Source organism: Ceratina calcarata, unplaced genomic scaffold (genome assembly GCF_001652005.2).
Source record: "Ceratina calcarata isolate Rehan_Ccalc_2016 unplaced genomic scaffold, ASM165200v1 scaffold514.2, whole genome shotgun sequence".
Lineage (NCBI taxonomy): Eukaryota > Metazoa > Arthropoda > Insecta > Hymenoptera > Apidae > Ceratina > Ceratina calcarata.
In genome coordinates this window covers 1,245,537-1,254,343 of record NW_017175971.1, presented here as the reverse complement: position 1 = coordinate 1,254,343, position 8,807 = coordinate 1,245,537, and the positions used below count along the sequence as shown (strand labels likewise).

Here is an 8,807-nt window from a genome sequence, read left to right as displayed (position 1 = left end):
AATAACATGCTAGCATTGTTTAAGTATATAGCCTTAACCAAAATGTACATACTGTACTAAATAAAAAGCTCGATTTAACGGTTTATTTCTTGTTCATTTCAATTCATTACAACGAAGCTTTGATTTAACGAAGGATTTCACGAAAAATGTTCAATATAAAGTGTGCTGTCGCGAATTCGGGAAACGGGGATGAATGATTATTTATACGTATCTCTCTATCAATTTCCACGAAATTACGGTCGAACTCTTGCGTGTGCGCAAGGGAAATATTTAATTCCGTAGAAATACCGGAGCGAGAATTAAATTCTATTTACTCGACGTAATATTTGCGAAACATTTCCATTATGAATCGCGATGCTATTGCTGCTACTGCTACTGATGCAACTACAAATGCGATTGAAGACCGCTTTTTCGAGGCGATGCGATGGGAAATACGATCCGCTTGCGAGCTTTCATGCGCGTACGTGCGCGAGATTGTCGTGAAATAAATTCGATCTGAAAATCGGCAGCGATCAAGTGAGACACCGTTGCCGAAGATGTTATTCCCGCCGGCGTTCCATTTTAATCAGATCAGCGAGGCACTTCCATAACGAATAAAAATAATATATTTTTCGACAGAGGCACGCGAATCGTGTGGGGTGAAACAATGTTCCAACTATGAAGCGGTCCGCAATAACGCGGCGTAGTGAAATGAACCGAGTTATCGCGATTACGCTCCCCCGCGTGTTTTATTTATTACGGACGTTCGCAGGCTAATTAATATCTCCGATATGCAGATCACCGAATCCGTGGGGTTTTCATTTCAAACGAAACACACGGTGCTAATGTCCCATTAACGTTTTCCCTGCCAAACGAATGTCTCTATTTAAACGACTTTTATTTTCAAACTCATGTACATGACTGACGAACCATAAGGTTGACAGAACGTTCACAGAAAAACATTTATTGCTGACATTCACAGGTTAATTAATATCTCTCATGTGCAGATCACTGAATCCGCACGCTTTTCATTTCAAACAAACCACACGGGACTTATGTTCCATTAACATTTCGATCATCAATCGAACATCACTATTCAAAAAAAGTTTTACTTTTAAATTTATATGACTGACGAAACGTAAGTTCACAGAAAAACATTATTGTTAATTTATAAAATTTCTAAAGCGGATATTTGGTCTGGTCTGGTGCAAGTCCCAATTTATACAGTATGCATCCACGGGGAGAGATCCTTAATTATTAAACAGGAGGCGATGAAACCAAAGCAAAGGGGCCGTTAATTAGAGCGTGTAGCCCGCGATATTCGAATGCTTGCCCGTATCTCTGATTCGCGAGGCGCACACAAAACACGGGAACGTGTAACATGTATACGCGACGAGACGAGTTTCCTTGCGAATGGGACGGATGAACGGCGCGAGTGGCCGTGAATAAGCGACGGAGCCACCACCTACGTATATTCAGCCACCTGTAGCAAGATATTGCTTCTGTCTTATCGTAAAGCGAGCTGGATGGAAAATAAACTACAAGGCCGCGTATATGTTCCCAGTCCGGCTGAATGGGAAGGCCGCGAGAGAGAAAGATAGAAACGGCGGGACGGCGGAGAACGGGTCTGGCCGCGCACTGGGATTCAATTACCCCGGAAGAAGACCAGAATTTTGTATCATCCCCGGGGCACGGCTACAGATTTTCAATGAATCTTGTCTGATTCTACGTGACTAGTAGGCCGAGTTAGTTACACGACCCGTTCCCTGACCAATTGCCTTCGTTTCCTGTCCTTGTTCTTCTCCGCTCCCTTTTTTTTTCCACCCTCGACCTCGCCACGGTTTCCTTCCTGTTTCCGTAACTGCTATCCCCACCCTTGCTCGGCTAATATCTTTGACAGGTATCGATAATGTCCCAAGGGATGTTTCGATCATTAATTCCTGGCGAACGTTAATGGAATCCGGTGTACGTGTACGAACAATGTTATTACGTTGATTTAATATCGTTTCGCAATGTTTCATACAATCGTTAAGCGTATGCGATTCAATTAATTCCGGCCCCTTTCTTATCTGGATATTCCACGGCTAGGAAAAGGCGGGATAGGATTTGCGGCGAAAGTGGAAAATATACAATTAAAATCGCATCAAGACCGCCGACAACGGCGTGCGGCAACTACCACGTTGAAATCAAGAAAAACGGCTAATCCGCGTGAACGGACATACGTATATATCCCGTTAATAGCGTTAATATAAAATTAGGTTAATTCGGTGGCCAGTAATTTATGGTCGCGGCAATGCTGAAATTAAGAAGCCCGTTTCACCTAATTACGCTCACGGTTTTTCATTGTTTATGAAATTAGACGTGAGCCGCAGGGGATATTCCTTTTTCATTTTTACCGTAAGAACCGTCTTATACGGCAGATGATAAAGAAAGGATTTGCGACGGGAAAAACGTTGAGAGAATTAAAAAAGGAATTTTGCTAGACTAAAATTACGTCAACTCGGTCGAAAAAAAAATATTGTTGTACGCCGGAGAAAAGTTCTCCGTAAGGAGGCGAAATTTCTTTAGTTTCGCCAATACCGTTTAACGATTCGATCGAAATCAAACGTTCTCGCCTGATTCCTAGGGAACATAAATTTTGAAATCACATTGACCCAGAAAGAAACCTCGTTTGATCGCCTTCAGTTTCCTCGACTCCCCGCGTGCAAACATTTTTCCCCGTTTGCCCCGACCGACTCGACGACCTAAATATTAATGCCCGACTTTATTAGTCGAGGTTCTCCTCCGTTTCGCGTTTACTCGTCAGCGTAAACGATCGTTATGCGAGCACCGCCTCTTTGTCCAATTTCTCCTTCCGCGTCCAAGTTTTTTTTACCTATACCTACTTGTTCTTTAGTTATCTCCGGCAAAGCTCTTCGTCTATCGCGTGGTTCCTTTTTCTCTCTCAGCGGACGACGAACTATATCCCCGTTCATATGTCTTAAAATATATCGAAAGAATACGAATGGACCAAATGAAAATTTGATTAACTTTCTTCTAATTTATTAACTCCATTATATTATTTTATTCGAACCATTTATATAATCTGTCACATTTACTATATAGTTTTAACTGTGATCTGAAGATAATAATTTGGAATATTCATCAGAAATTTTAATAGACACTGCGACTGATCCTAGCATAACTTATGAACGGAGGTGTACGTGGGAATATCGCCAGCTGACAGATCATAATGCAGCCGCGTCTACGTGAATTACGAAATAAAATATTATCGGAATGACGGATAAAAGTTGTCAGTCAATCAAATGCGGTGGACTTTCGGTGGATTTCAAAGGGGGTTTAGACGTATCAGCACTGGCCAATGAAAGATGGACGAAAATTGGCAATACTTTTTAATTGAATTCAGGATGTATCGAGTGGACGGTGGGACGCGGCGGCTCGCCCAAGAGATAATCGATCTATCATGCCGGGGTCACGTAAAATTAATCACCTTTCCCGCTACTCAATTTTCGTCGGGAAAATGCCCGAGTCCCCACCGGATTGAACTGTCTTGCCGATCTTCCGCTAAATCAATCCGTTATCGTGATAGTAAATTGTTGCGCGGTTGACAAAATTAATCCCCCTAACCCACCCCGTCCCCCCATCCGGGGCGAGTTATATCGAACAAATAAATTTCGCTTGTTGAAATTATACAGAAACCGATTGCTCGCGAAACTATCGGGTTATCGAGATCCGAAACTGTGATCGACTGCATCCAGTTATAGCGTAGCTGCGCTGGAAAGAATTAGCGGGCGAGGATTAATTTTGCAGTTATCTCGACAGGATTAAACGAGGCTGAAAATCACGAGTCAACGAATAGTTGGAAAAAGCTTGTTGCTTATTTTTTCCTTTGCGTTAGTCGAAGACAGCGTTTGGTAGGAGTGCATAGAAGGAGCGCAGCAGGATTTTATTTGAAGCCGCGCGCCCTTTTCTATACACGATGAAATTAAATTAAATTGCCGCGTCCTCGTTTCAACAGGGGACAGATAAAAGAATTTCACCAACAATAGAGTGCATTTCGCGCGGAAATAAAAATTCATGCGGTGACGTAGAGGGAGAACCCGAACTTCAAATGAAAATAGGTCGAACGAAATAATCCATGCTATGTTGCTCCAATGTTAATCTCGATCGAAACAGACGAGACGACATTGGCACTTCTCGAAGCTACCTTACTTGTCCATGTATTTCTGTTCATCGTCCAGACGCGTTTAATTTGGTAATTTAGCATGGCAGCGTCGCGTCGATCGGCGCGCCGTTACAGCGTCGTTCCGTTTTAATGGCCCTCCACCTGTTGGCGACGATAACGTCGCTTCGCGTCGCCTTCCAAAGTCACGTCATTCTCTCGTTCCGCGACCTCGCTGCTTTTTCGCCCCTCGAAACGTCGCGGAACGTAACGCGTAACGCGCATCGTTTTGTCCAGACACCGTCCCCGGTCGTGGATGGAAAATGAACTTCCCTCGAAAAAAAAACTAACGTAACGTGCCGCGCTCCTTTCTCTTTCCTTTTTTTTTTCAAAAGCGAACTTGTTAGCCTACATTCCGCCTCGCGAATCGTAAAAGACTGTATCAACGTTCCGTACGCGTATATTTCTATCCATTAAGACGTGCAAATAAACGGGGAAAAATGTATGACGAAATTATTAAACTCGGTAAACATTCCATTTCATCAAGTTACATGTAATTAAATATTTCCGCAATAAAGTAGACAAAAAGAACAAATCTGCTATTTTATTAGCAAGATATCCGACGTATTTCATTAACGTCTTACTTTATTATTATCATCCTTGGTCCGTGAAATGTCGTAATGCTTATTAATGGGAATGTATATTGCGAAAGAAAGGCAAGTATATCACGTGTTGTTTCCCTCCAAAATATTTGCAAGCTCGCTTCTAATACCAACGATCTGATAACGCGCATGAAAAGGGTGGTAAAATGTGGCACTTTCGCTCGGGGAGACGTAATGGTTTCGCTTTTTCGTGAGTTCCTCCCTTTTTTTTCCTAGCACCGATAACCATCCCCCTTTGGGAAGTCGACGACGGACTTTGAGGATGATCGACGAGTGAGTGGAAAATTAGCGACAACGTCGTCGTCGGCCCGGTTTTCTCGGAATGAGACGTTAAGCCCGGGCTTTCGGGATCGCGTGCTCGCGTGCGAAACAACTTAAGACCCCGCGTGAATTATTGTGCGAATCGGTGATCAATAAGCTTGATTATGATGGAAGAGACAGGCCAATGTGCGCCGCTTTTTATGAAACGGAAACATTATACATATTTTAGTTTCAACTAGACGCGAGTCGAACCAAATCGTAATTTTAATGAATATCGTTACGAGAAGTGGCAATGGGGAAGGCTATGATTGAAGCAGTGTACGACGAGCATGGTATTGCGACGTTTACAAAGCAACGTGTTTCATATTTACGTTATTGCGTGATAATGAAAAGGTGTGGCACGTGTGTCCTTCCAAAAACAAATTCAAGTATTATTGAAACATATACTCTAACAGCGAGGTGATTACGTAGTGTCCTTTGTGAAGAACGTTCGTAAATAAATATTAAAAAAATCCACTGTAATTTTCTAAAAATGCGTGCAATTGCGTTTTATTACTTCGCGTCGAAGCATGAAACATGTTCCAGAAATATTTACGATCATCCCCTATTTCTCTAATCTCTTAAAACAAGCTTTCTGAACAAGCGTCCTGAAACCGCAAAGTCACGTAGCTGTGCTCGACCGAACAGGTGTTCGCAGCACATCCAATTAAAATCTACAAATGGATATTCACAAGTACTCACTGTTTTCTCTTCAGTGAACGAGCTGGTCCAACGTCGCCAGTCGGGGATTTCGTGAGAACCAGCCTCGGCAGCTCGATCCGGCCGTTCTCTGGTAGTTGGAGCACGCACACCCGCTGAACGGAACTCGAAGGACGGGGAACGCGACGAGATAAAAGGATGCAGACGCGAACGGGACGAGTATCGTCACGTGTCACGCGGTGAGCCGAGAGGGGAAACGAGCACGCGCGTGCAAGCTCGTGGAAAGCTCGCGGCACACTGCTACCTCGAGAGACCACCTCGAACGACTACCGGGCCGACATCGCGACGCCGCTGCTGCTGCCTCGGCGTAGGACGAACCCCACCCCGGCGACCGTCGAGTTTACCGCCCCCACCGCGACCATCAAGCCGAGCGTGGTATCGTGACTCGACCGAAAAATGGGTAGAAAAGTCGTACCGGTGTGCGATCGGCCGATTATCAGGCTGACTGCTCGTCCAGAATGATACGAACGGTTTACTGATGCTGTTTGCATTCATCGGGATCTGATTAGAAACGAAAAAGAGACCTTTTTTTAGGTAGAGAATGTAACAGTATTATATTTTGTATGATACTATTAATTTACGATTATTCTTATGTGAACAAGACCATTAACAGATTAACAGAGTCAATTATGCAGACAGTTACGTTGTTTCTTTATGAAGGGCTGTTTGTTAAGTATATAAACAAATAAAGCTGATTACGAGGGAACTAGTTGATAGGAGAACTTACTTTAGGTTTTCCCTTGTTTAACAAACATACAAAATACTCTTTGCATTTGCTCTTAATCTATATTTTCCCCATTCTTTTATACTACTTACAGAAATTCGTTGCAACGTAACGAGGACGCATCCAGAGGTTATATTATTTTTCAGGATCCGTTAGTGTCTCGTTATCGGCGAATACAATGTAAAATCGTGGCGCGCATTTAATGAGATTGTTAATGCGGCATCGTTAAACGAACGCAACGCAATGCTAGCGATGAAAATTTTCGTAATTCGATTCGCCGCTTCGCAGGGGAACGCGAATTATAACGATCCTCGTAATCGATCTAAAAAGACTATCACCTCTTTCTCTGCGTACAACGTCACTTTTATCATCGACCCCGGCCGAGTCGAAACTCTGTGCAATTTAAATCTTTATGAAAGCGTTTCAATGAGAACGAGAAACTTCGTCATGGGAATTATAAATATACATACAGAATATTTAAAGCCGTCCCGTTAAACAGGTTGACGTTCACAAATAAATTTCCGATCGATCAATGGGAACAAATCCAAGTCCTTCCGGGAGTGAGGAAAAAGATTTCGACGGGATAGGTGAGGAAAGGCAATGAGAAACGCGGACGCGATGTAAATATCGCGGAATTTCTCTCGGGACTCGATTCGATTCCTGCTTCAGATTAAATCTCTCTCAATCGTGAGCCGAATATTCAAAAGATGAATTGACTCTTTAAACGAAGGAGTATAGTCAGCTCGGATTCTGGCCGGTTCACTGCAACGCCGACGATTGTTTGTGTTCGCCGTGAATTCGTCACGGAACAGTTGCTTGTACAAGGGACTTGTAAAGAAAACGGACGAACAATGAGGGATGAATTTCGTTTCGGGTTCTAATTGCAAGTCGGAGTTTCCATCGATTCTATCACTGGAAACGAAGAACAGTGGCATGCAAATTGTGAACGTAATTTTTTACGTATGTAGGATAGAAAAGCGAAGTTTTACTTAATGAAAGAATGAATCAGCGGAGCGGACGAATTGTTTTTGCGCCAGTTACTAGCTATATTTAATTAAATGGACGTGAAAAGAAAGGAAATTATCTATTGTTATACTGTTATTGTACGTCCGCATGTATTGTTAGTAACTGGCAATCGTTTTTCACCAAAATGAAAAACTGATAACAATTGCCGTAGGAAATTTTTATATGTGCCACAATGCCTTTGTTTTTACAATGCCGTGTTCGCTAGATTTCCAGCTTATGGCTGTCAATCCCCCAGTAACAGAATCCAACGCAACATGACACTGGGGGAAAAAATGGACCTGTGTACTACGAAAGCTACAACGAACTAATAAAAGGCACTGCCGAAAACGGTTGATTTTCAATTTTCCAATGCGTTCATTTCCCTTTGTTGAACGCGAAGTGAAAAGGACGATTGATCCTCTCGTAGTCGCGGGAGTCAGAAGATTGGAAAAGGATAAAAAAAAAGTGAGCTGCAATCAGTAAAATAGCAAGAACAACAATTCCACCGGAAAATGCACTCTCGCCGTAGTACATAGTAACAAGCGACGCGATGCGACGCGGCGATTCGCGGGGAAAACAAACGCGGACGGCGGACGGAAAACGTCGCGTCGGGCGGACGAAAAAAAATAAAAGTACGGGCGTTCGCCATTTTCAGCGCGTTTTTCCGAGTAACTTCCCCGGTAAGCGGTTCTCTTCAATAATTTACACCGGTCGGCCGTTGTTTGCCGCAATCTCTCCGTGTAACAATAGTGTAAAACCCCCGCGCTACGCTCGGCTTTCACCCTCTGTCCAACCCCGAGCCCCGCAGTCGAGAAATTTAAGTCGGGATTCTCTCCCCGTTGCTACTTATGCACCGCGAGAACAACGCGAGAAACAAGCGAGCCACAGTGATGTATCCTCGGATCTCTCGTTTCAATCCCCTTCTGCGCACCCCCCTCGCTTGTTGCGGAGGACAAAACGCTTTCGTGCTAACGCGCGAGAAAATGGAAACGTTCCTTAATATTTCGTTCTACTCAAGTCGCGATTCCTACTTTTTGACAGATAAAATTTCGGTGAAGTTGTCATGTCTCTCTGAAAAATAATACTAATAGGAAAGCAAATATTTTATGCAGTGAAACCGGGAATAATAGGAGATAGCAGAATTGAATATCACAAACAGCTAATGATATGGATTTCAACATTGGAGCACTGGCTGTCAACGATCAATGAGAATTATTTGTGAAAGGCGAGGAGGTTTTTCAAGGAGGGAGGAGAT

The 8,807-nt window shown here is 43.3% G+C and overlaps 1 protein-coding gene across 1 annotated transcript in view; it reads right to left on the bottom strand.

Annotated features, from left to right (window-relative positions):
* The window catches only part of LOC108628261 (disintegrin and metalloproteinase domain-containing protein 10), a 123,339-nt gene extending 115,781 nt beyond the window's left edge, over positions 1-7,558 (bottom strand). Inside the window, exons 1-3 of the mRNA XM_018030056.2 lie at positions 7,018-7,558; positions 6,640-6,940; positions 5,806-6,324 (exon numbers count right to left, since the gene is read on the bottom strand). The gene's annotated coding sequence lies outside the window, so the exon portion shown is untranslated. The remainder of the gene's footprint in view (positions 1-5,805; positions 6,325-6,639; positions 6,941-7,017) is intronic.
* Between the last annotated feature and the right edge of the window lie 1,249 nt (positions 7,559-8,807).